Here is a 22,786-nt window from a genome sequence, read left to right on the forward strand (position 1 = left end):
GATGGGTACTTGATCATTATATAACTAAAACCCAAGCACAAAAATTTGTAAGTCTACAACTGTACCTCATGGTGTTTCACTAATAAAAATAAATAAATAAATAAAAATGTCGTACCTGTATCACCAGGCTTAACATCACCCCCAGGAACCAATTCCAGCGCCCCCCTGTATACTCTACTACTGACCTTGCTTCAGAGACCCCTAAATAAACCTTGAAAGAGATCAAAAGCCCTCCACCAGTGCCCATCCTCCCCCACCACGGGTCCTAGCATCCCTCCCACCCCCGTTCCCCCCCCGTCCCACCCTGCCGCTGTGGCAGGGCATTCCCCCTTGTTCTCTCTCTCTTCTTTTGGGTACTGTGTTTTGCCAGAGAGGCATTGAGTGGCAATCATGTTTGGTCTATAGACCAAAAGCCACAGTTAAGCTCAGACCCATGCATGGCTTAACAGACCAGGGTAAATTGGGGGGGGGGGGGCTGGGTTGGCCTGTGTCCACCCAAGCAGGGCCCCTGGCAACCACTTGCTTCCACAATCCAAAATCGCTTCCATACACCCAGCCTGACTCCACCATCTCAGGATGGACCTCACCAAGATATAATCTGCTAAAAATTTTGTAATGTGGATCTTAGCACACAACAGCCCTGGTCCAGAGACACAGCAGCAAGTCCCAGAAGACACCAAAGCGCCAGAGATCTCTCCAGGCCCCATACTGAGCCAATTTTACCAGACTACCCCAGATGAGAAGGTGTAGCCTCCCCGCCTACTCCAGATGGAATCCAGGTGACCAAGAGCTTACACAATCAAGGCCTCTCCCCCCAACCTATATGCAGGTTCCAGGACTAAATCTCCAGGCTGCATGGCAGCAGAGGACCTGGATTGTTCCCGGGCCCCTGCCCTGTCATGACCACAATTTGTCTCCAGGAGCCATCTTAGCACACCAACAGAACTGGTCCAGAAACTCCCAATTGAATCCCAAAACGGATTAGTGCCATACAGAGATGTCTCTGGAATCCAATCATTTACAATCTAGAAAATTACATTTACAATAGCACAGCGGTAGGGCATTTGCCTTGCACGCAGCCAACATGGCCGACCCAAGTTCGATTCCTCCACCCCTCTCGGAGAGCCCGGCAAGCTACCGAGAGTATCTCGCCCGCACGGCAGAGACTGGCAAGCTCCGCGTGACGTATTCGATATGCCACACAGTAACAACAAAGTCTCCAATGGAGACGTTACTGGGCCCGCTCGAGCAAATCGATGATCAACAGGAGGGCCTTTAATAGCAGCTGTGCTAGCTCTCATGATATTCTAAATTAGCAATCAAAAATAAATTATCTAGCATCTTCCCCTGGCAGGTAGGTTTGAATATTGGTGGGGAAATTCGAACAAAACATAATGCCCAAAATTAGAGAGAGAGTATTGGGGAAATTGTCTGCCATAGAGGCAGTGCGAGGACTGGGATGTGGTGGTGGGTGGGGGAAGGGTACTGGGGACATTGGTGGTGAAAAATGTGCACTGGTGAAGGGATCGGTGTTCCATCATTATATGACTGAATCTTAAACATGAAAGCTTTGTAACTCTATCTCATGGTGATACAATTAAAAAAAGAAAAAAAAGTAATGTGGAGTTCATGCCAAATTCAATCAGCTTAATCAATGGCTGAACAAATAGCAATACTCCTACATTATAAAAAAAGAGGTGACTGCCAGAGATTCCATGTCTATTGAGAAGTGTGGGGGGCAGTAGCCCACTCCAACTCTGAAAAAGCCTGGCGATTTCAGTCACAAAACCCTCATACCCGAATTTTCAGCAGATTATACTTTGGTGAGGTCCATCCTGAGATGTGAATTTTGATCTCCTTTGAGATTTATCTATGGGTCTCTGAAATAAGGCCAATAAATGAGCTTGTATAGCTTAGCCACAGGTGGTTTGTGGGTATGGCTCCCACATACCTAGCTTTTGGCTGTTTAATTTCTTGGTAAACTTGGTCCCAAGTTGTTAGGGTCTGGCCAAAGGCAGAGCAGCAATATTGGGGTATCAGGAATCCTGAAGGCACCATAAGGATGCTGATGTACTCGCTCTACAGGTACAGGTTGATCTGTTGGCGGCACATACCCCATCACCTCTTTTGTTAAGTAGATTCCCAGGTACTTGATTTTTGAGGCACAATTGTTAGTGTGATTTAAAATATCCTTCCTCTTCTGCTTTGAATCTTGCCTTCTTACTGCACAAATTTATTGTTTCTAGGAGTTTTTTGGTATAGTCCTTAGGGTTTTCTAAGTATAGTATCAATTCATCATCTGCAAATAGTTATAATTTGACTTCTTTTCCAACTGGATATCCTTATATCTTTTCTTGCCCAGTTGTTATGGTAATTACTTTCAATACTATATTAAATGGGCTGGAGCGATAGCACAGCGGCAAGGCATCTGCCTTGCACACGACCGGACCGGCTGAGCCGGGTTTGATTCCTCTGCCCCTCTCGAAAAGCCTGGCAAACTACTGAGAGTATCATGCCCGCACAGCAAGCTACCAGTGACGTAGTCGATATGCCAAATACAGTAACAACAAGTCTCACAATGGAGATGTTACTGGGCTCACTGGAGCAAATTGATGAACAATGGGAGGACAGTGCAGTGCTACTGTATTTAATTATCTAATTTATCCAAGATGCACACAGCATGTATGGAAACAACCTCAGTATGACTGTCACAAGTGCACAATGGTACCTATATGCCGGTCTAGAGCAGGCCTTAGCAGCAACCAGGTAACTGCACTGAGGGATGCACAGTGGTTGCTTCATTCTGAGGGTCTATATGGTGACCTGTGGTTTCCAGTCCATGAGTGTCCAGTAGCCACTAGACGGCCAAGGTGGTGAGGACCAGAGTGGCAGCTGGTGAATCCAAGCTCTGATGGATTTAACAGGAGATTGGGCACAGAGACCAGTTGGTCTTAGAGCTTTCACTTGGGAAAGGTTTTATCTGTCTGGCTGTGTGCCTGAAGAATACACAGCGGACCAGGAAGAAGACCCAAAACCACTGTTGCAACTGCCTCTGAAAGGTACAGATCTAATCTAAGCAGCAACTAGGTGTGTATCTTCACCAAGCACCAGCGACAGCTACGACTGGTGGTGTTTGAGTCAGTATTATTTCAGCAGCAGTTGGTCTGCTGAGGAAGATGGAGGTGGGTAGAGTAGATAGATGCAGTCAGGCAATGGGAACTCCTTGCAGACTCTGCTTTAGGAAGGTTTTTTAAGACTTTTTTTTATTGAATCATTGTGAGAGAGACCCTTACAAAGCTGTTCATCATTGGATTTCAGTCATACAGTATTTCAACACCCATCCCTCCACCGGTGTACATTTCCCACTGGTGGTGGGATTGGTGCTAAAATACTGCATGCTTAAAACTCAATTATGAATAACTTTGTTAACCAAAGTGCCTTAACTAAAACAATAGAGACTTCTTTAGATATAGCGTTGTACCTTAAAAATAATAATATAAAGTGAAAATGATCTGGAACAAAAAATGGACTTCCTCTTTCCTCATATTATTCATGTTTTGAAAAAGTCCCAGAGAAAAAATGCAAAGTCACTGAACAGTCACAGATAGATGATCTTCAGGTCTATCTCTGGGGTCTTATAGGAATGGTGAATGTCCCAGCAGTCCCCACTCACACCTGACATCTTTCAACATATAGATGGCTCAGTTCCACAACTTAACTTCACTCTTCAATCTGCCAAGCCACCAAATCATCTCATCTTCTTACCTCCTGGAGCACATGGCCATGTATGCAGGCGTGTGACACCTACAAAGTTCATAATACTGACAACCCAGTAGGAGCACTAAAAATTCGATGGGAAAATTGTATAGAATCCCACCATGATTTATGAACAAAAATTTTGACATAGAATGTTAAAATAGCACCAAACAACTCAGTAGATCCTCAGAAAAAGACTTTAGTGGAACCATTGTGAGATATAACAATTATCACATTCTCTTTTATTGATCTATTTTCTGAGAAGTCCATTTGCCATTTTGTTGTAACAAGTAATATGAACTAAATTTGTCTGTGCCTGCTAAGGAGGCAAGCTTGAGTGGTGAGTGGAAATTTGGGGATATTAGTGGAGGGAAGATGACACTGGTGTTAAAACATTGAAATAACTTTATTATGAGAAACCTTGTGAATCACGGTGTTCAAATTTTAAAAAGTTCTAGCAAGAGCAATTAAGTTTAATATATATGTGCATATATATTACTTATATATTGCATATACATGTGTGTTGTACCTTAAAAATAATAATATAAAGTGAAAATGATCTGGAACAAAAAATGGACTTCCTCTTTCCTCATATTATTCATGTTTTGAAAAAGTCCCAGAGAAAAAATGCAAAGTCACTGAACAGTCACAGATAGATAATCTTCAGGTCTATCTCTGGGGTCTTCTAGGAATGGTGAATGTCCCAGCAGTCCCCACTCACACCTACATATACATGTGTGTATATGCAATATATAAGTTATATATATGTAATCCATATTGGTAAAGCAGTAAAACTATCACCGTTTTTAAATAATGTGATAATATACATAGAAGACCCTAAATTCTCCACCAAATTACAACTACTTCACCCAAATCTGCTACCAAAATACCCAATGGCAAATGGGCATGATTTCTCGCAAAACAGGGAGAACCTGTTTACCTCCTACTGTGACCATAGCATATCTACACCAAAATTTGAATCAATCTACACAGAAACCAACTGAAAAGAAAAAAAGAAGCCTATGCAACAAGTGCCAAAAGAACAACACCCAAAGAAATTTGAGAGACAAGTATTATATAATATAGAAAAGTGAAGCATCACTATGGGACAACAATCTAGCTGGTAATAGCTGTGAGATCTGTATTGGGTCTCACTCTCCATAGTAACAGTCCCTGAAGGCAATTTCCTGAGGAAAAGTCCATCTACCCCTAGTAAACAGCTGAGCTTACTGGAGGCTGAGAGAGAATTTATCAAGATTATTTGTTCCTGGCAGAAAAGTTTCCCTGGCTCTAGTCAATCCACATCTGACTAACAAGCAAAAGCCATATACCTACAGACGGAAAACACTGTAAACTTGCAATAGCGATCAGGCAAGAAAAAGATATTAAGGGCATCCAGATAGGGAAAGAAGAAATTAAGCTCTCACTATTCGTAGATGACATGATACTATACTTAGAGAACCCTAAAACCTCTACCAAGAAACTCCTAGAAACAATAGGCTTGTATAGTAAAGTGGCAGGCTATAAAATCAATACCCAAAAATCCATGGCTTTCCTATATGCAAATAGTGAAAGAGAAGAAAGTGACATGAAGAAAACAATTCCATTCACAATTGTGCCCCAGACAATCAAGTACCTAGGAATCGCCTTAACTAAGGAAGTAAAGGATCTGTACAAAGAAAACTACAAAACGCTACTTCGGGAAATAAAAGAGGACACTTTCCAAAGCGCCTGCCATAGGCAGGGGGTGGGGGCTGGAGGTGATGGGAGGGAACCTGGGGACACTGGCACTGGGAAATGTACAAATTCAATGCAATCCCTATAAGGATACCCACGACATTCTTCAAAGAAATGGAGCAAACACTCCTGAAATTTATATGGAACAATAAGCCCCCACGAATAGCTAAAGCAATTCTTGGGAAAAAGAAAATGGGAGGAATCAACCTCCCTAACTTCAAGCTCTACTACAAAGCAGTAATAATCAAAACAGCATGGTACTGGAACAAAGGCAGAGTTGCAGACCAATGGAACAGAGTTGAATATACTGACATCTCCTCCCAAACATATAATCATCTAATCTTCGATAAGGGGGCAAGAAAAGTGAAATGGAGCAGGGAAAGCCTCTTTAATAAATTGTGCTGGCAAAACTGGACGGCTACATGCAAAAAAGTGGGCTCAGATCTCTGCCTAACGCCATGCACAAAAGTAAGATCGTAATGGATTTATGACCTCAACATCAGACCGGAATCCATAATGTTTATTGAAGACAAAGTTGGCAAAACTCTCCACGATATTGAAGTTAGTGGTATCTTCAAAGATGTCACGCCACTGGCCGAGCAAGTGAAAACAGAGATAGACAAATGGGACTATCTTAAACTAAGAAGCTTCTGCACCTCAAAAGAAACAGTGACCAAAATACAAAGACAGCCTACAGAATGGGAAAGAATATTCACCAAATACACATCCGACAAGGGGTTGATATCAAGGATATACAAGGTACTGGTTAAACTCCACAAGAAGAAATCACCCATCCCCATCAAAAAATGGGGCGAGGAAATGAACAGAAACTTTCGCAAAGAAGAAATCCGAATGGCAAAAAGGCACATGAGAAAATGCTCTACATCACTAATCATCAGAGAGATGCAGATCAAAACAACAATGACATATCATTTCACACCACAGAGACTGGCCCACATCCACAAGAACAAAAGCAACAGGTGCTGGTGCGGATGTGGCGAGAAAGGGACCCTCCTTCACTGCTGGTGGGAATGCAGGCTGGTCCAACCCTTTTGGAAAACAGTATCGACGATTCTCAAAAAATTAGAATTTGATCTCCCATTCACATTTTTAAAAATGAACCTACACTGTAGGATAACATTGAGTTTGTCCTTTCAGCCTTGTCGCAGGAAACTTAGTTTACCTTAAAGCAATGTCCTTTCTGTATGGACTCAGGAAGACAGTTAATATTATGCTTTGTAACTTGGAAGTTGATTGACTCCAATAATATTTACTCCTGGGCATCTGCTCTCTCGACTCAGTTGCCCTTAGTTTCTAGCACCCCAAAAGCAGGGTCCCTATGAGGGACTGAATGGACCCAGGGCAAGCTGTGAGCTACCCTGGCAACAAAATGGGCCAGACCAAAGTGCCACAATACTCAACTATAAGTTGAGAGTATGATCATGGACAAATGCTGTCATGATCCAAAAGTAACAATGAGACTAGGACCCTGCCTGGGTTAGGAAGACTAACCTTACCTGAGGACTGTCGTCTGGAATATATAGTGAGATGTCCTCAGGAAGAACCAAACTTTAAGTTTGATATATCTCTTACTGTGCTCATACAGAATGACATTGCTAGAAATATTAGAAGTAAATTTACTATAACTTTTTAAGTGGATTACTGATTGAGGAAAGAAGAAAGCAACACACCCTGGATAGGATTTCCACCCTTAAGCAGATCTCCTAGTTATCTGGAGTAATCTCTTTAGAAGAGATTTTATCCTTGAGTTAATCTCCTTGAGGAGTGATCTTACCCCTCTTTGTTGATTTGTTAATGTTCAACCCACCTTTGTGTCACCACCCTATGTGATTGCTATATAAATTAAGACTGTAAGAGAGGAGGGGGACAGAATCAGAATCCAGAGCAAAGGGCTCCAGAGAGGAGCATAAGTGCTCCAGAGAGAGAAGCAGAAAGGTTCCAGAGAGAGAAGCAGGAGGGCTCCAGAGAGAGAGATCAGAAGAGACCAGAGGAGAGACTACAGAGACAGTCAGAGATAGAGAGACAGACGAAGGATCACAGTGGCACACACAGAAGCAGAGCACAAAGGAGGAGCCATCCCGATCCGGTCCATACACAGCTGCTCAAGAGCACCAAACACAGGCGGCGAGAGAGAGCCCGCCAACAACACACACATCTTCCCATCCCTCCATCCGCGTGTAAGATATTTAAGATATTTTTTACACTACACCTTTATCTCACACCTTACACACAAAAAATTCAAAATGGATTAAGATTTTGCTATCAGACCTCAATCCATCAATGATATGAAATTGAATCTAGCAGCATCTTCAATGATTCAATAATACTTGCTAAGCAAACACAAGCTAAAAAAAAACCAAATTAAAATTAATTAAAATAAAATTAAAAAGACTTTTAGGGATGGGGTGAGAGTACAGCTGTTAGGGAATTTGCCTTGTATGCAGCTGACCTGGATTCGATCCTGTGCATCCCATATGGTTCCCCCAGGGGTAATTTCTGAGTACAGGGCCAGGAGTAAGTTCTGAGCACTGTTGAGTGTGGCCCCCAAACAAAAAATAACCAAACTTTTAAGCACCAGAGAGATAGCACATCAGGTAAGGCTTTGCCTACAGCTGACCCAGGTTTGATACCCAGAATCCCATGTGGTCCCCTGAGCACCATTGAGTGCCAAAAAATCAATTAATTAAAAAAATTAAGCCTTTTACACTGCAAAAGAAATGATGACTAGAATAAAAAGACTCACATATTGGAAGAAAATATTTTCCCATCAGTCATATGACAAATAGTTAATATCTAACATATACAGAGCACTTGTAAAACTTAGCAACGACAGAAACAGAAAACATCTAAAAATAGGAAGAAGAGACACTTCCTTAAACACGATATACATATGGAAAATAGGTATATGAAAAAGGTGCTCCACATCACTAATCATAAGGGAAATGCAAATCAAAACAACAATGAAATCATCTGACACCAGTGAAATTGACACACGTAAAAAAGAACAAAAGCAATCATTGTTGGTATAGATGTTGGGGAAAAGAATCCATATCTTACTGTTAGAAGGAATGTCAGCTGGTTCAGCCTATCTGAGAAGCGATGTGAACTCTTCTAAAAAATAAGAATAAAGATTCCAAACAGCCCAGTAATTCCATTTATTCACACTTAACCCACTGGACCAAAAGCACAATTTTGAAAAATTGTTTGAGCCCCTTTGTTCACTGAAGCATTATTCACAATAGCCAAGATCTGAGAACAATTCAAATGCCCCAAAACAGAAGACTGGTTAAAGAAACTATAGCAAACATACACAATGAAGAACTACTCATCAATAAGAAAAGATAAAATTGTGCAATTTGACCCTGAAGGCTTCACTGACATGGCAGCACTGAGAAGGATGAGAAAGGAGAGGCCGACAAAATCTCAAGGCCGACCTAGGCTGCCACAACGAAGGAAGACAAAAATGATCGTCTGTACTTTCAATGCACGTACGCTAGCATCAGATGCATCCATCGAGGACCTGATGGTACAAGCGCGAATGATCAAGTACGACATCATTGGTCTGACCGAGACAAGAAGGCACGAATCTCACCATGCCGTTTTCGACACTGGAGAAGAATTGTTCCTCAGAACATGCGATAAAAGAGGTGTTGGAGGCTTTGGTGTCCTTGTCAACACAAACTTGGCCAAGAGCATTGATTCATTCGAATGCCTAACAACCCGAATCGGACGTTTACATTTGAAGAGATGTGGCTCACTGCCTGCAGTTTCTATCTTTGTTGTCTACGCACCAACATCTCATTATGATGAAAGAGAAATCGAGAAGTTCTACATGGAGCTAGAGAAGTTCTATAAAGAAGACCACACCTTCTACAAGATCATTGTGGGTGATTTTAATGCCAAGATAGGACCGAGAAGATCAGCTGAAGAACTTCACATCGGGACCCATGGCCTAGAATGGAACGAACAGGGTGAGAGACTGTCTGAGTTCATCATGTCGACCAAGACCATTCATGGTAACTCACAGTTCCAGAAGGCAGAATCTAAACGATGGACATGGGAGTCTCCCGGTGGACGATTCCACAACGAAATAGACGACATCATATTCAATCGACGGTTTTGCCTGACTGATGTCACTGCTGTCCCAAAATTTCGAACGGGATCAGACCACTGTCTCCTTCGTGCAAAATTCTACTTCACAGAGCGGGGAGAAAGGGCTGCAAAGTTCAAAAAGAGAACTCCCAGAATGACCACCAACTGGGAACTCTTTGGTACTATTGCGGCAACATGGGAAGATGCCATTGTTGACAACATTGACGAGGAATACGATCGACTGGTTCAGCACCTCCATGAATGTGCGAGGAACGCCAAGAGAGAGATAGCCACAAAAAATTGCCTATCTTCGAAAACTCTTGAGCTAATTCACCAGCGTGGTTTGGCACATGCCTCAGGCAACCGCAAGCTAATGTCCAAGCTTGCAAAGCAGTGCAGAGATGCGATCAAGGAAGATCTCAAAGAGAGAAGAGCAGAAGTACTGGTAGATGCGGCAGAAGCCGGGAAAAGTATTCGTAACGCCCGCCTGTCCTTCGCCAACTATAAGACCAAGATGACTGCCCTCCGACGTCCTGATGGATCCATCACATCCTCCAGAACAGCAATGGAGAAGATTATCCATGACTTCTACTCAAATCTCTTCGATAGCCATGTCCACTTGCCGACATACCAAATTCCACAGGATGGATATGTCGTTCCCAACGTTCTCCCTTCCGAAATCAGACACGCCATTTCGCCGGTAAAGAAACAAACAGCACCCGGCCCAGACAAGGTCAGACCTGAACACCTGAAGAACCTGCCGTCAGTACTCATCAATACACTGGCTCGGCTCTTCACTCGCTACCTGTCTGAATGCAAGGTTCCGTCCCAATGGAAAACCAGCAGGACCGTACTACTGTTCAAGAAGGGAGACATCCATGACATTGGCAACTATCGCCCTGTCTGCCTATTGTCTGTCATCTACAAGTTGTTCACTCGAGTCATCCTAAATAGGATTGACAGAACACTAGATGAAGGAAAACCATGCGAGCAAGCAGGGTTCCGCAAAGGATTCAGCACCATCAACCATATCCACACGATAACCAAGCTCATTGAGGTTTCTCGGGAGTTCAAGATGCCGCTCTGTTTAACGTTCATTGATTTAAAGAAGGCCTTTGATTCTGTTGAGACGGAAGCGGTCATTGAAGCCCTAGCCAATCAGGGCATTCAAGCCCAATACATCAGGATCCTCCGTGAGCTGTATTGCAGATTCACTACCAGGATCTCACCATTCTACAAAGAAGTGATTGTTGATGTCAAGAGAGGGGTGCGGCAGGGTGATACCATTTCACTGAAACTCTTCATTGCCACCCTCGAGAACATCATGCGACGACTGGAATGGGAAGGAATGGGAGTGAAGATAGATGGTCGACAACTACACCACCTCTGCTTTGCTGATGACATTGTTTTAATAACACCAAACATCAGCCAAGCGGCACAAATGCTGGCCGACTTTGACCATGAGTGTGGAAAGGTAGGACTGCAGCTGAATCTTACGAAGACAATATTTATGAGAAACAGCCTCGTTCCTGACACCCCATTCGCTCTCAACGGAACGACCATCTCCGAATGCAACAGCTATGTGTACCTAAGTCGAGAAGTCAACATGACAAATGACCTGGCACCCGAGCTGCGCAGGAGGAAGAGAGTGGCTAGGAACGCCTTCAAGAAGGTCGAAGAAATAGCTAAGAGGACGAAGAACCTCCAGCTCCGGGCACATCTCTTTGATTCCACTGTTCTTCCTGCATTACCATATGCCTCAGAGACCTGGGCCCTACGCAAACAAGATGAGAACACTATTCAGGTCTCCCAAAGAAGAATAGAAAGAGCTATGCTTGGAATATCACGTTTCACTCAAATGAGAGAAAGAATCCGGAGTTCTGACATCCGTCGACGATCAAGAATCAGGGACGCTGTCTCATTTGCTAAGGTGTCGAAAATCAGATGGGCTGGTCACGTAATGAAATTTAAAGACGACCGCTGGACTAGAGCTGTTACTGACTGGATTCCACGGGTTGTCAAAAGACCGCGTGGCCGCCCACCTACCAGATAGTCAGACTTCTTCGTCAAGATCATGAATGATCGGTTTGAGGCCCTTCATGTTCCTGGAGCGAACAGATGCCATTGGGCTACACTAGCACGCGACAGGGACAAATGGAGACGTTACTGGCGCCCGCTCGAGCAAATCGACAACTAACGGGAAGTTAAATGATTTTTTAAAATTGTGCAATTTGGAAAGATGGCGGCCGCACGGGAGCCTTGTGGACAGCAGGTTTGAGCCGGGGGCAGGGGGCAGCAGGGGCCTCATGGGAAGGGGGGCGTTCTGGGCCGTCCTTCACGCCCGACCGAGGTCACCAGCTGCCCCCCACGAGCAGCTCTCCGGCACGGCCACGACTCCAGAGCACAGAAACCAATCTCTTAACTATCTAACTTTTAATAGAAATACTTCCAGGGTTAATAAGTGAAACAGCAGAAATCCAAAACCGCGCGGCCGCAATTCCGCGCGACATCATTTTATTCTTAAACCAAGCTGTAGAAAGCAAATCATTTCACAACACTGTTTCAGCATATCTGATTCGGGGGGGTGTCGTAAACTCTAAACAATAATTGTGCATCTTCTATCGAAACAATGTATCTAGTCAAAGTAGATAGAGTATTAACTAGAACTCATCTGCCTCACAGGAATTCGGAGGGGTGGGAGGTGGGGTTCTATTGGGGTTCGCGGTTAAAAATAAGTATTGGTAAAGGGAAATGTGTTTGATACTTACATGACTGAGACCTAAACTCGAAAGCTCTGTAACTTTTCCCACAGTGATTCAATAAAGAAATAAACTATTAAAAAAAATAAAATAAAATTGTGCAATTTGCCACAAAATGAATGGAAGTAAAGCGTATAGTGCTGATTGAAGACAGTCAGAAGGAGAGGAGAGATATAGAAGGATCTCTCTCATCTGTGGGATATAAGGGAACAACAAACTGCCAAAGGCAACAGAACTGGAAGTGTGAGTCTACATAATTGAGCTTACCTGGGGCAGAGGTGGGGGGGGTCTTCCAATGGGAGGGGTTCTTGGGACATTGGTGGAAAACATGCACTATGGCAGTGGGTGTATTTTGGAACAACAAAGTACACTTGAAACTGTTGTTGACAATATTATAAACCAGGATTCCATCTTAAAAATGTTGCATGTGGGGCTAATGAACTGGTTAACACCATGTGACTTGCTCTGTGATTTCACTGTACTCTCCCCTCCCCTCCACTCCCCTCCCCTCCCCTCCCCTACTCACCTCTCCTCTCCTCTCCTCTCCTCTCCCTGCCTGTCTCTCTTTTTCTCTTTTTCGCGCAGATTAATGCTGCCACCTACTGGTCAAATGGCAGTACTCAACTGAACCTATCGGACCCACCTGAAACCAAGCAAGAGGGACAGGGGATACTGGTAATTTGGTAAATGCATGTGATGTAGAAATTTTGTACCTCTAAAATCATAAATATTAGTTTTCTAAAACAATATTACATCACAAATCACAATCACAAATCATCCTGTTATTCGTCGATTGCCTCGAGCAGGCCCCAGTAATGGCTCTTTCATCCTAGCCCTGAGATTATATTCAAGGCTCTTTAGGAGAATGAGACCCATCATTGTTACTGGTATTTGGCATATTGGGTACGCCACGGGGAGTTTGCCAGACTCTGCCGTGTGGGCAGGCTATAGTCGGTAGCCTGCCAGTTTGTCCAAGTAGGAATGAGATAATAAGATGTCATAATAAGATGCATTTGCAGCCGCGCGGTTCCGGGAGCTGGTTTTTATAGTCTCTGGGTCTTGGCCGTTGATGGGATTACACGGCTCCAGGGGGCCAGTTGGTGGGTGTGACCCCCGCCTACTGGAGTTTGGAGGATCTGGGTGGAGGATGCCCGGCCCCAATCCGAGTAGGCTTGGAGATCTCGGCCCCGGAACCCGCGTTGCTTTGTCCCTCTGCCAGTACCTTCATGTGTGCGGAGTGGTCTCAGCATGGTGGTGGCTGGTCCTGGAGGTCTTTGGCTGCCAGAGCCCTGGGCAGGGCAGGGAGGAAAGCTCGACGCGCTCCTCTCCAAGGGGCTCCGGCATAAGTTTAAAAAATTCCCAAGGGCCAGAGAGATAGTACAGCAGACAGGGTGCTTGCCATACGAGTGCCTGATCCTGGCACTCAAACCCGGCACTCCATACGTTTCCCAAGCCCCACCAAGAGTGATCCCTGAGGGCAGAACAAGATGTAAACCCAGTGAACTCCCAAGAGTGATCAAAATCAAACAAAACTCCAAAGGACCAAAGAAATCCAAAATACACACAAAGCACACCAGGTGTACAAACCAAAAAAATAACTTATCCACAGATGTATTTTTCCGGTATAAATGGAATATTGTATCTTAGAAAATTTGTAAAATCTTGAAAAACTGACACGGGGAAACACTAATTTCCAATAGATTCTAATTCTTAAACACATGTGGTACAATTTCTCCAATATTTCTTGAATGAATTTTTGGCAATATTTTGACTTTAATTCATCAAATATTAGAATGTTATATGTACCAGGCATTTCATTAGACACCAGATATAAAAGCATGGTAGGAAAATCATGAAATTATCATATTTCTATTTATATTCAACAGTAGGGCCAATAATAAATGATAATATAACTAAATATCTTATAATAGATACTGTGAAAAAAATTTTCAGAGGACAGAGCATTTTCAGTGATGGTCGTGGAGGTCGCTTTGAAATGATGAAAGTAGTGAGTGAGGCTTGATCATGAACCAGAATAAATAGAGGAAAAAAGTTATCTAAATGGATGGGGCAGAGTGTCCTAGAAGCAAAAGGATTCTAGACTAAGGAAAATGCAAATACAAATCCTCTGCAGTCAGGTGTATACTTGCACTTTTAGAGGCATCAATGAAGCTAGTGGCTGGCCTTTTTCTTAGTGTAGAAGAAAGCTGGAAGAAAATAATAGAGTTCAGTCAGGAGACGGAGAGAGAAAGACTAGGAATAGTATAAATAGAAGCCTCTACTTTCACTTGGTTCTGATTAGCAGCTTTAGTTGTGCACTTACATTTTTAGCATGAATCACACAGAGTACTGAGGTCCTCACCCAGTTTCTGATTCAGAAGGTCTGGAGTGAATCTTCAGAATTTGCAAGTTCCCAGGTGATGCTGCTAATGCTCATTCATGAATGTATCTTCAAATATAAGTGTTCTATTATAGGTACCAAAGAGGCAAAAATGACAAATTCAATCATCCTCTTGTTTTGTTCATGTTCTGACAAATGGCTAAACTTTATCATGGCACTGACCAGATTGATTCTTTTGCCTCTTTCTTTCTTTTAATGTTATTCAAGGTAGAAAGTGAGAATATTGGGTAATATGTTGTAGGAAGGAGTACTGGCTCCTCAAAAGAAGTCAGTATACTGGATGTCTTGCAAAATGCTTCAGGTCACTTGGGTGAAGTGGGAAAGAAGGGATGTAACAGCTTGGAGAGAGAATGCTGCAGTCTTCCTGCTCAAGCCATCTTGGTCTCCCTGAAGAAGTGCCTGGGGCATTTGGGCCTTAAAGCCTGTCACAAGTCACCTGCCTGGCATGGATGCTATTGTCCCAGAAGCCTGATTTGTCAATCTGCACTTGAGATCCAATTGATCTTCACAGCATGGGAACTTGTCCCCATTCACCACCCCACTGGAACTCATAGAACTATTGCCTCAGTCTGGAGCAAGGAATTGCTCTTTTCAGGCAAATGAAAGTAAGTCCCAGCCTCTGCCCTAGTTCCCAGGTTCCTAGATCTGTGTTCTACCCTTGCAGAAAAGAATTTCAGGAAGGATATGAAAAGTGATGTAAGCAATCTTTATTCAGGACATATGAAGGGAGAAAAATACAGAATATGGGTTTGTCCAGAGGAAAAAGAACAGAGTACACATCTAAGTTGAGATAGTGGCAAATCCAAGAGGGGGAATGTGTGCTGCATGCCTCTGTGAAGTGGGTCCTTTATATGCCTGCTGTTAAAATATATAAAATATACCACATGGAACTTAGAATATATTGCAAGGGCCATTGGCATTTGCATTTTAGCCATCCTCAAATAAGATGCTGAAAGCAGTATATTCACCCCACATTCTCTGTTGATGTGGGTATGAGGAACTAAGTCCTTTAATGTTCTGTACACCAAATTTAGCAATATGTGCAACAAGATTCTAGTTACCATTTTATTTAGCATTTTTAGTTCTAGAAAATGTTTTGGATTGAATCATAGATGTACTGTAAAGGAACTGATATGAGGTTTCATCACATGATTAAGTTTAAAAAAAAACTCCAAGAGACAGTCTAAATGTCTAGTAATAAGGAACTGGATAAATGTGGAAAGCTTGATGTGAAAGAAATCTCAGTGTCAAGAAGACAAATATAGAGGAAGATATTACAGCTTTTATATATGTGACTTTGGGGGGGGTATTTTGTGTTTTCTAAAATTTCTTCAAGAGGGCTAGAAATGTGGTTCATTGGGATAGCAACTGCCTTTTATGCGTGAGGCCCTGAGTTTGATTATGGCATCACCAACAAAACCCACCAAATAAATAAAATTTCCTCAATGAACATGCACTGTTTTCACAACAAGAAGAAAAGTTTTCTAAGTTACTTGATAAAGATAATATTAAGAAACTTCATTGGGGCTAGGAAGGTGGCACTATGTAACATGCATGCATCATTTATGCGAGACTTTAAGTTAAATACCAGGAACCTCCCAAAAAATGTTTAAAAATGTTTCATGCAAATTACTATTCTAAAGATTAGGTCTTAGTGACAAAGTATTCAAACTTTAAAATCAAACTGATGATTGCTTTTGCTTCTCAATACAACATTATTAGTAAGAGAGTCTCTGTTATCTGTTAATATACTTCAGAAAGCAATGGTATAAGTTAGTTAACTATAATCCAACTTCACCATATTTCTGTATTATATTTAATTTACTTGTACAATTAAATTATTAAATTAAGCAAAAACTTTTTTGACTTATATGGAAGTATAAAATAATTATAAAGCAGTATTTTCAAGGTTTACCTGGACACAGTGGATATTTAAATTATACTTCAATCATTTGTCTACAGGAAGATCATTATTTTTAATCCTAAGCATCAGCAGTCAAATTTATATTTAAACATTATTAAATTATTTTGCTCATAAAGTAACACTGCAACAGCCTAAAATTCACAGGAATTCATGTCAAAAGTAAAAGTAATTAGAATAAAATAAAGAAGCTTGTATACCAATTTAGTATTTTAAATAAAAGAACTTATGTACAGAACTCAATCTTACCAAACTACTTTTGAGGCACAGATTATTTTCTCATAAACTTATCAATTACCATAGTCTAATGCAAAATAATACCTATTTAGGATTCATCATACATCAGGATCCTCCATGAGCTGTATTGCGGATTCACTACCAGGATCTCACCATTCTACAGGGAGGTGATCATTGACGTCAAGAGAGGGGTTTGGTAGGGTCATACCATTTCAACGAAACACTTCAGTGCCACCCACAAGAACGTCATGTGATGACTGGAATGGGAAGGAATGGGAGTGAAGATAGACGGTCAGCAACTACACCATCTCCGCTTTGCTGATGACATCGTTCTAATAACACCAAACATCAGCCAAGTGGCACAAATGCTGGCCTACTTCAACTGTGAGTGTGGAAAGGTCAGACTACAGCTGTATCTCACGAAGACAATATTTATGACAAACGGCCTTGTTCCTGACATTCCATTCACTTTCAATGGGATGAACATTTCCAAATTCAACAGTTATGTGTACCTAGGTCGAGAAGTCAACATGACAAATGACCTGGCACCTGAGTTGAGCAGGAGGAAAAGAGCAGCTTGGAACGCCTTCAAGAGCGTTGAAGAAATAGCTAAGAGGACGAAGAACCTCTGGCTCCTGGAGGTGCTTGGGAGACCAATGGGATTCTGGGAATCGAAACCAGGTAGGCCACGTGCAAGGCAAACACCCTACCCGCTGTGCTATTGCTCCAGCCCCCAGAACTAGGATTCTTAGTTTGGTGTGTTGCTAACTAAAGGTTGGCAAACAATATTTTAGGTTTCAATCCTTGCTGTGAAGATCTTTAAAAATATATTGCCATGGCTCTAGAGAGGTAATACAGTGCGTAGGGCACTTACCTTGCATATGGATGAACTGGGTTCAATACGCAGCACCCCATATGAGCACCCAAAAGTGATCCCTAAGTGCAGAGCCAGGAGTGTTCTTGAATATATATATATATATATACATATACATATATATATATATATATATATATATATATATATCTCCAGAGTGGGGAAAGTCAATGGATTGGAAGTGACACAGGGGCATGGGTGAGTGGAATAGGGGGGAGTCTATGGTATGTGAAGTAAGGTAACTTTGTACACCAAGGACATATACATGTTAAAAAGCACAAGATGTGGGTCTGAGGGGTCTGAGAGAAAGGTCATGGGATGAGATTGTGCTTTGCATTAGGGAAGACTGGGTTAAACCCCTGGTATCACAAGGCTTCCCCAAGCACCATGTGACCCTTGAGCATAGAGCCAACAGTAACATCTGTGTTACTGTTGTGTTACTGCATAAGGCCCGAAACCAAAAAGGTCCAAAAAAATTATAAAATAGATTATCGTAGATATAGTTTCTTGCTTCAGTACCTGTTACATTATAAATTGCCATTTCATGGGAAAGTAAGCACCATGTTGAGCGACATGGGCTAAATTACTATTTTAAAGTATATTTTGAACGAGCTCCTGAATGGCCATGATCCCAGCAACACACAAACCAATCTCGGAACCTGGCAGCTTTTGACAGAAAAGCGTCTGGACTGTGCATTAAGCTATGGTGCCATGCCATCCCGGGCGAGAAAAGACGTTGTCCCTCTCGCCTTCCCACCCCCCCACCCCCGCTCCGGCGGCACAGTGGCCACCATCTTTCACAGCCTATTGGATAGTTAGGTATGAGCCTTCAGTGACAAGACATGAGAGGCCTCACAGGATGGGGGGTGGAACCAGCCCTTCTCCCCGCACTGATGAGACCCCGAGTTGCCACCCATGAATAGCTCCTCTAAGTACTTATCAAGCTCCTGAACGGCCATGATCCAGAGGCACACAAAGCAATCTCGGAACCCAGCAGCTTTTGGCAGAAATCCCTCCAGACTTAATTACTAAAATATCAGAAATCAAAAATCATATGCTCTACATAGTCAGCAATAGAAAACAAATTATCTAAGGATGCCTTTTTGGCAGGTCTGATTGTTGGGGAGAAATTCCAAATAATATTGGTGGGTCTTTTTTTGAAATATTGAATGTAATATAAGTAGAGAGAGAGTAAAGTGGAAATCGTCTACCACACAGGCAATAGTAGGGGGGTACAGTGGAATTCTTAGTGGTGGAAAATGTGCACTGGTGAAGGGATGGGTGTGTGATCATTGTATGACCTAGACTTAAACCTGAAAGCTTTGTAACTGTTCTCACGATGATTCAATAAATAAAATGAAATAATTTTTAAAAAGTATATTATAAAAATAATTAAGCTCATATTATTTTTTTTATTAGTGAAACACCATGAGGTAGAGTTGTAGACTTACAAATTTTTGTGCTTGGGTTTCAGTTATACAATGATCAAATACCTATCCCACCAGTGCCCATTCTCCACCCCCACCAATCCCAGTATCCCTCATACCATCCCCAACCCCCATCCCACCCTGCCTCTGTGGCAGGGCACACCCTTTTGTTCTCTCTCTCCTTTTGGGTGCTGTGGTTGGCAAAAGAGGCATTGGGTGGCAATCATGTTCGGTCTATAGTCTACTTTCAGCATGCATCTCCCATCCTGGGAGGATCCTCCCAACACCCTTTACTTGGTGCTCCCTTCTCTGTCTAAGCTGCCTTTACCCCTAGAGTGTGCGGCTGGCCTCCAAGCCATGGAGTGAACCTCCTGGTATTTATCACAGCTATTCTTGGGTATTAGTCTCTTATTTTGTTACTTTATGTTCCCCAGATGAATGCAATCTTTCTATGTCTGTCCCTCTCTTTCTGGCTCATTTTGCTTAGCATGATATTTTCCATGTAGTACCACTTATATGTAAATTTCATGACTTCATCTTTTCTAACAGCTACATAGTACTCCATTGTGTAGATGTACCAAAGTTTCTTTAACCAGTCATCTGTTCTCGGGCACTCAGGTTTTTTCCAGATTCTAGCTATTGTAAACAGTGCTACAATGAACAAACAAGTGCAGATGTCACTTCGACTATACTTTTTTGTTTCTCCAGGGTATATTCCCAGGAGTGGTATTCCTGGGTCAAAGGGGAGCTCAATTTCTAATTTTTTGAGAATCGTCCATACTGGTTTTCAAAAGGGTTGAACCAGTTGGCATTCCCACCAGCAGTGAAGGAGGGTACCTTTTTTGCCACATCCACACCAACACAGGTTGCTTTTGTTCTTTTGGATGTGGGCCAGTCTCTGTGGTGTGAAATGATATCTCATTGTCGTTTTGATCTGCATCTCCCTGATGATTAATGATGTAGAGCATTTTCTCATGTGCCTTTTAGCATTCGGATTTCTTCTTTGAGAAAGTTTTTGTTCATTTCATTGCTCCACTTTTTGATGGGGTTGGATGTTTTCTTCTTGTGGAGTTCAACCAATACTTTGTATATCCTTGATATCAACCCCTTGTCGGATGTGTATTCGGCAAATATCCTTTCCCATTCTGTAGACTGTCTCTGTATTTTGGTCACTGTTTCTTTTGAGATACAGAAGCTTCTTAGTTTAAGGTAGTCACATTTGTCTATCTCTCTCTCCACTTGCTTGGCCAGTGGCGTGACATCTTTGAAGATACCATTAGCTTCAATGTCATGAAGGGTTTTGCCAACTTTGTCTTCAATGTAGCTTTTGGTTTCTGGTCTGATGTTGAGGTCTTTAATCGATTTTGATCTTACTTTTGTACATGATGTTGGGCAGAGATCTGAGCCCAGTTTTTTACATGTAGCCATCCAGTTTTGCCAGCACCATTTGTTAAAGAGGCTTTCCTTACTCCACTTCACATTTCTTACTCCTTTATCAAAGATTAGATGGTCATATGCTTGGGGGGAGATGTCAGTATATTCAACCCTTTTCCAGAGGTCTGCAGCTCTGCCTTTGTTCCAGTATCATGCTGTTTTAATTATTACTCTTTGTAGTAGAGTTTGAAGTTAGGGAGATTGATTCCCCCAGTTTCTTTTTCCCAAGAATTGCTTTAGCTATTCGTGGGGGCTTATTGTTCCATATAAATTTCAGGAGTGTTTGCTCCATTTCTTTGAAGAATGTCATGGGTATCCTTATAGGGATTGCATTGAATTTGTACAGTGCTTTGGGAAGTATTGCCATTTTGACAATGTTAATTCTTCCGATCCATGAACAGGGGATATTTTTCCATTTCCTCACATCCTCTTTTATTTCCTGAAGCAGTGTTTTGTAGTTTTCTTTGTACAGGTCCTTTACTTCCTTAGTTAAGCTAATTCCTAGGTAGTTGATTTTCTGGCATACAATTGTGAACAGGATTTTTTTTCTTCATGTCATTTTCTTCTCTCTCACTATTCGCATATAGGAAAACCATGGACTTTTGGGTATTGATTTTATAGCCTGCAACTTTACTATAGAAGTTTATCTTTTCTAGGAGTTTCTTGGTAGAGGTTTTAGGGTTCTCTAAGTATAGCATCATACCATCTGTGAATAGTGAGAGCTTGATTTCTTCCTTTCCTGCTTGGATGCCCTTAATATCTTTTTCTTGCCTGATCGCTATTTCAAGTACTTCCAGTACTATATTGAACAGTATTGGAGAGAGTGGGCATCCTTGTCTCGTCCCTGATCTTAGGGGGAAGGCTCTCAGTTTTTCCCCATTGAGGATGATGCTTGCATAGGCTTGTAGTAGATGGCTTTAACTATATTGAGGAAAGTCCCCTCTATCATCTTATTTTCTTGAACTTAGTATTTTTCCATAAAGTTCGCGAATAAGGAAGTTATTTCTTTTCTATAAAATAAAAGGCTCCAGATAAGCTCTGGTTAACCATGTTCTTTTCCATACATAAAAAAATGAATTATTTTTAACAAATCATGCCCAAGCTTATTCTGCAATTTCCTCACAGTTACCTAATTACCCCTTTCTTCAAAGTTAAATTTTAGGCTTAGTTCTTTGGGATCGTTCACTCTTAGTTATAGTATATCTTGACTGTAGGAGTATAGTTTTAACTCCGCATCTTCATATCTGTCAATTTAACATAGTTATTAATAAAATATATTCAACAGTTAGTAATTTGATGAGCAAGTCATTCAATTTAACCTCTACAGGTTTTTTTCCTACCAGTTGTGAAATGAAGAAACTATGTTCGAGAATCTGAAAGCTCCATTCATTAAGTTTTTAAGTAGGGAATCTAAGAGATTTTGCACAGCATTCAAGAGGAAATTATGAATGCATTAATTTAATAATTTTACATTATCATCTTAAAACCTTTAGGTGAGTTTTTTTCTTCCCACTTAAATTCCAAGGCATTTTTACTAGTGTATAGGTATGATCTTACTAACAAGTATTTTGAAACAAAAGTAGGCAAAATATCCACATATTTAGACAAAATGGATTAGTAATTACTACACATAGGGAGGAAGGAAAGGAAATGAAAAGGGAGTGACTACTTTGCATGGCTTTCTTGTGGAGGTGATAAAAATGTTCAAAATGTATAGGATGTGCCCGGAGGGGAAAGGGTGTTGCTCCCTTCCGCCCTCTCCCCTCTGGAAAGAAAGATGGCGGCCGCATGGGAGCCTTGTGGAGAGCAGGTATGAGTCGGGGGTGAGGGGGCGACTAAAACCTCATGGGAAGGGGGAGCGTTCCGGCCCGTCCTTCACGCCCTACCGAGGTCTTCAGTTGCCACCCACGAGCGGCTCTCCAGCACGGCCACGGCCTCAGAAGCACAAGGACTTAATGCAGAACCCAGCAGCTTGGAGCAGAAAAGTGAATGGACTATGCGTTAATCCATGCCACCATGCCTACCCGAAGGGGAAAGGGTGTTGCTCCCCTCTGCCCTCTCCCCTCTTGAAAGAAAGATGGCGGCCACATGGGAGCCTTGTGGAGAGCAGGTATGAGCTGGGGGTGA

This window comes from Sorex fumeus, unplaced genomic scaffold (assembly GCF_029834395.1).
Source record: "Sorex fumeus unplaced genomic scaffold, SorFum_2.1 ptg000058l, whole genome shotgun sequence".
Classification (NCBI taxonomy): domain Eukaryota; kingdom Metazoa; phylum Chordata; class Mammalia; order Eulipotyphla; family Soricidae; genus Sorex; species Sorex fumeus.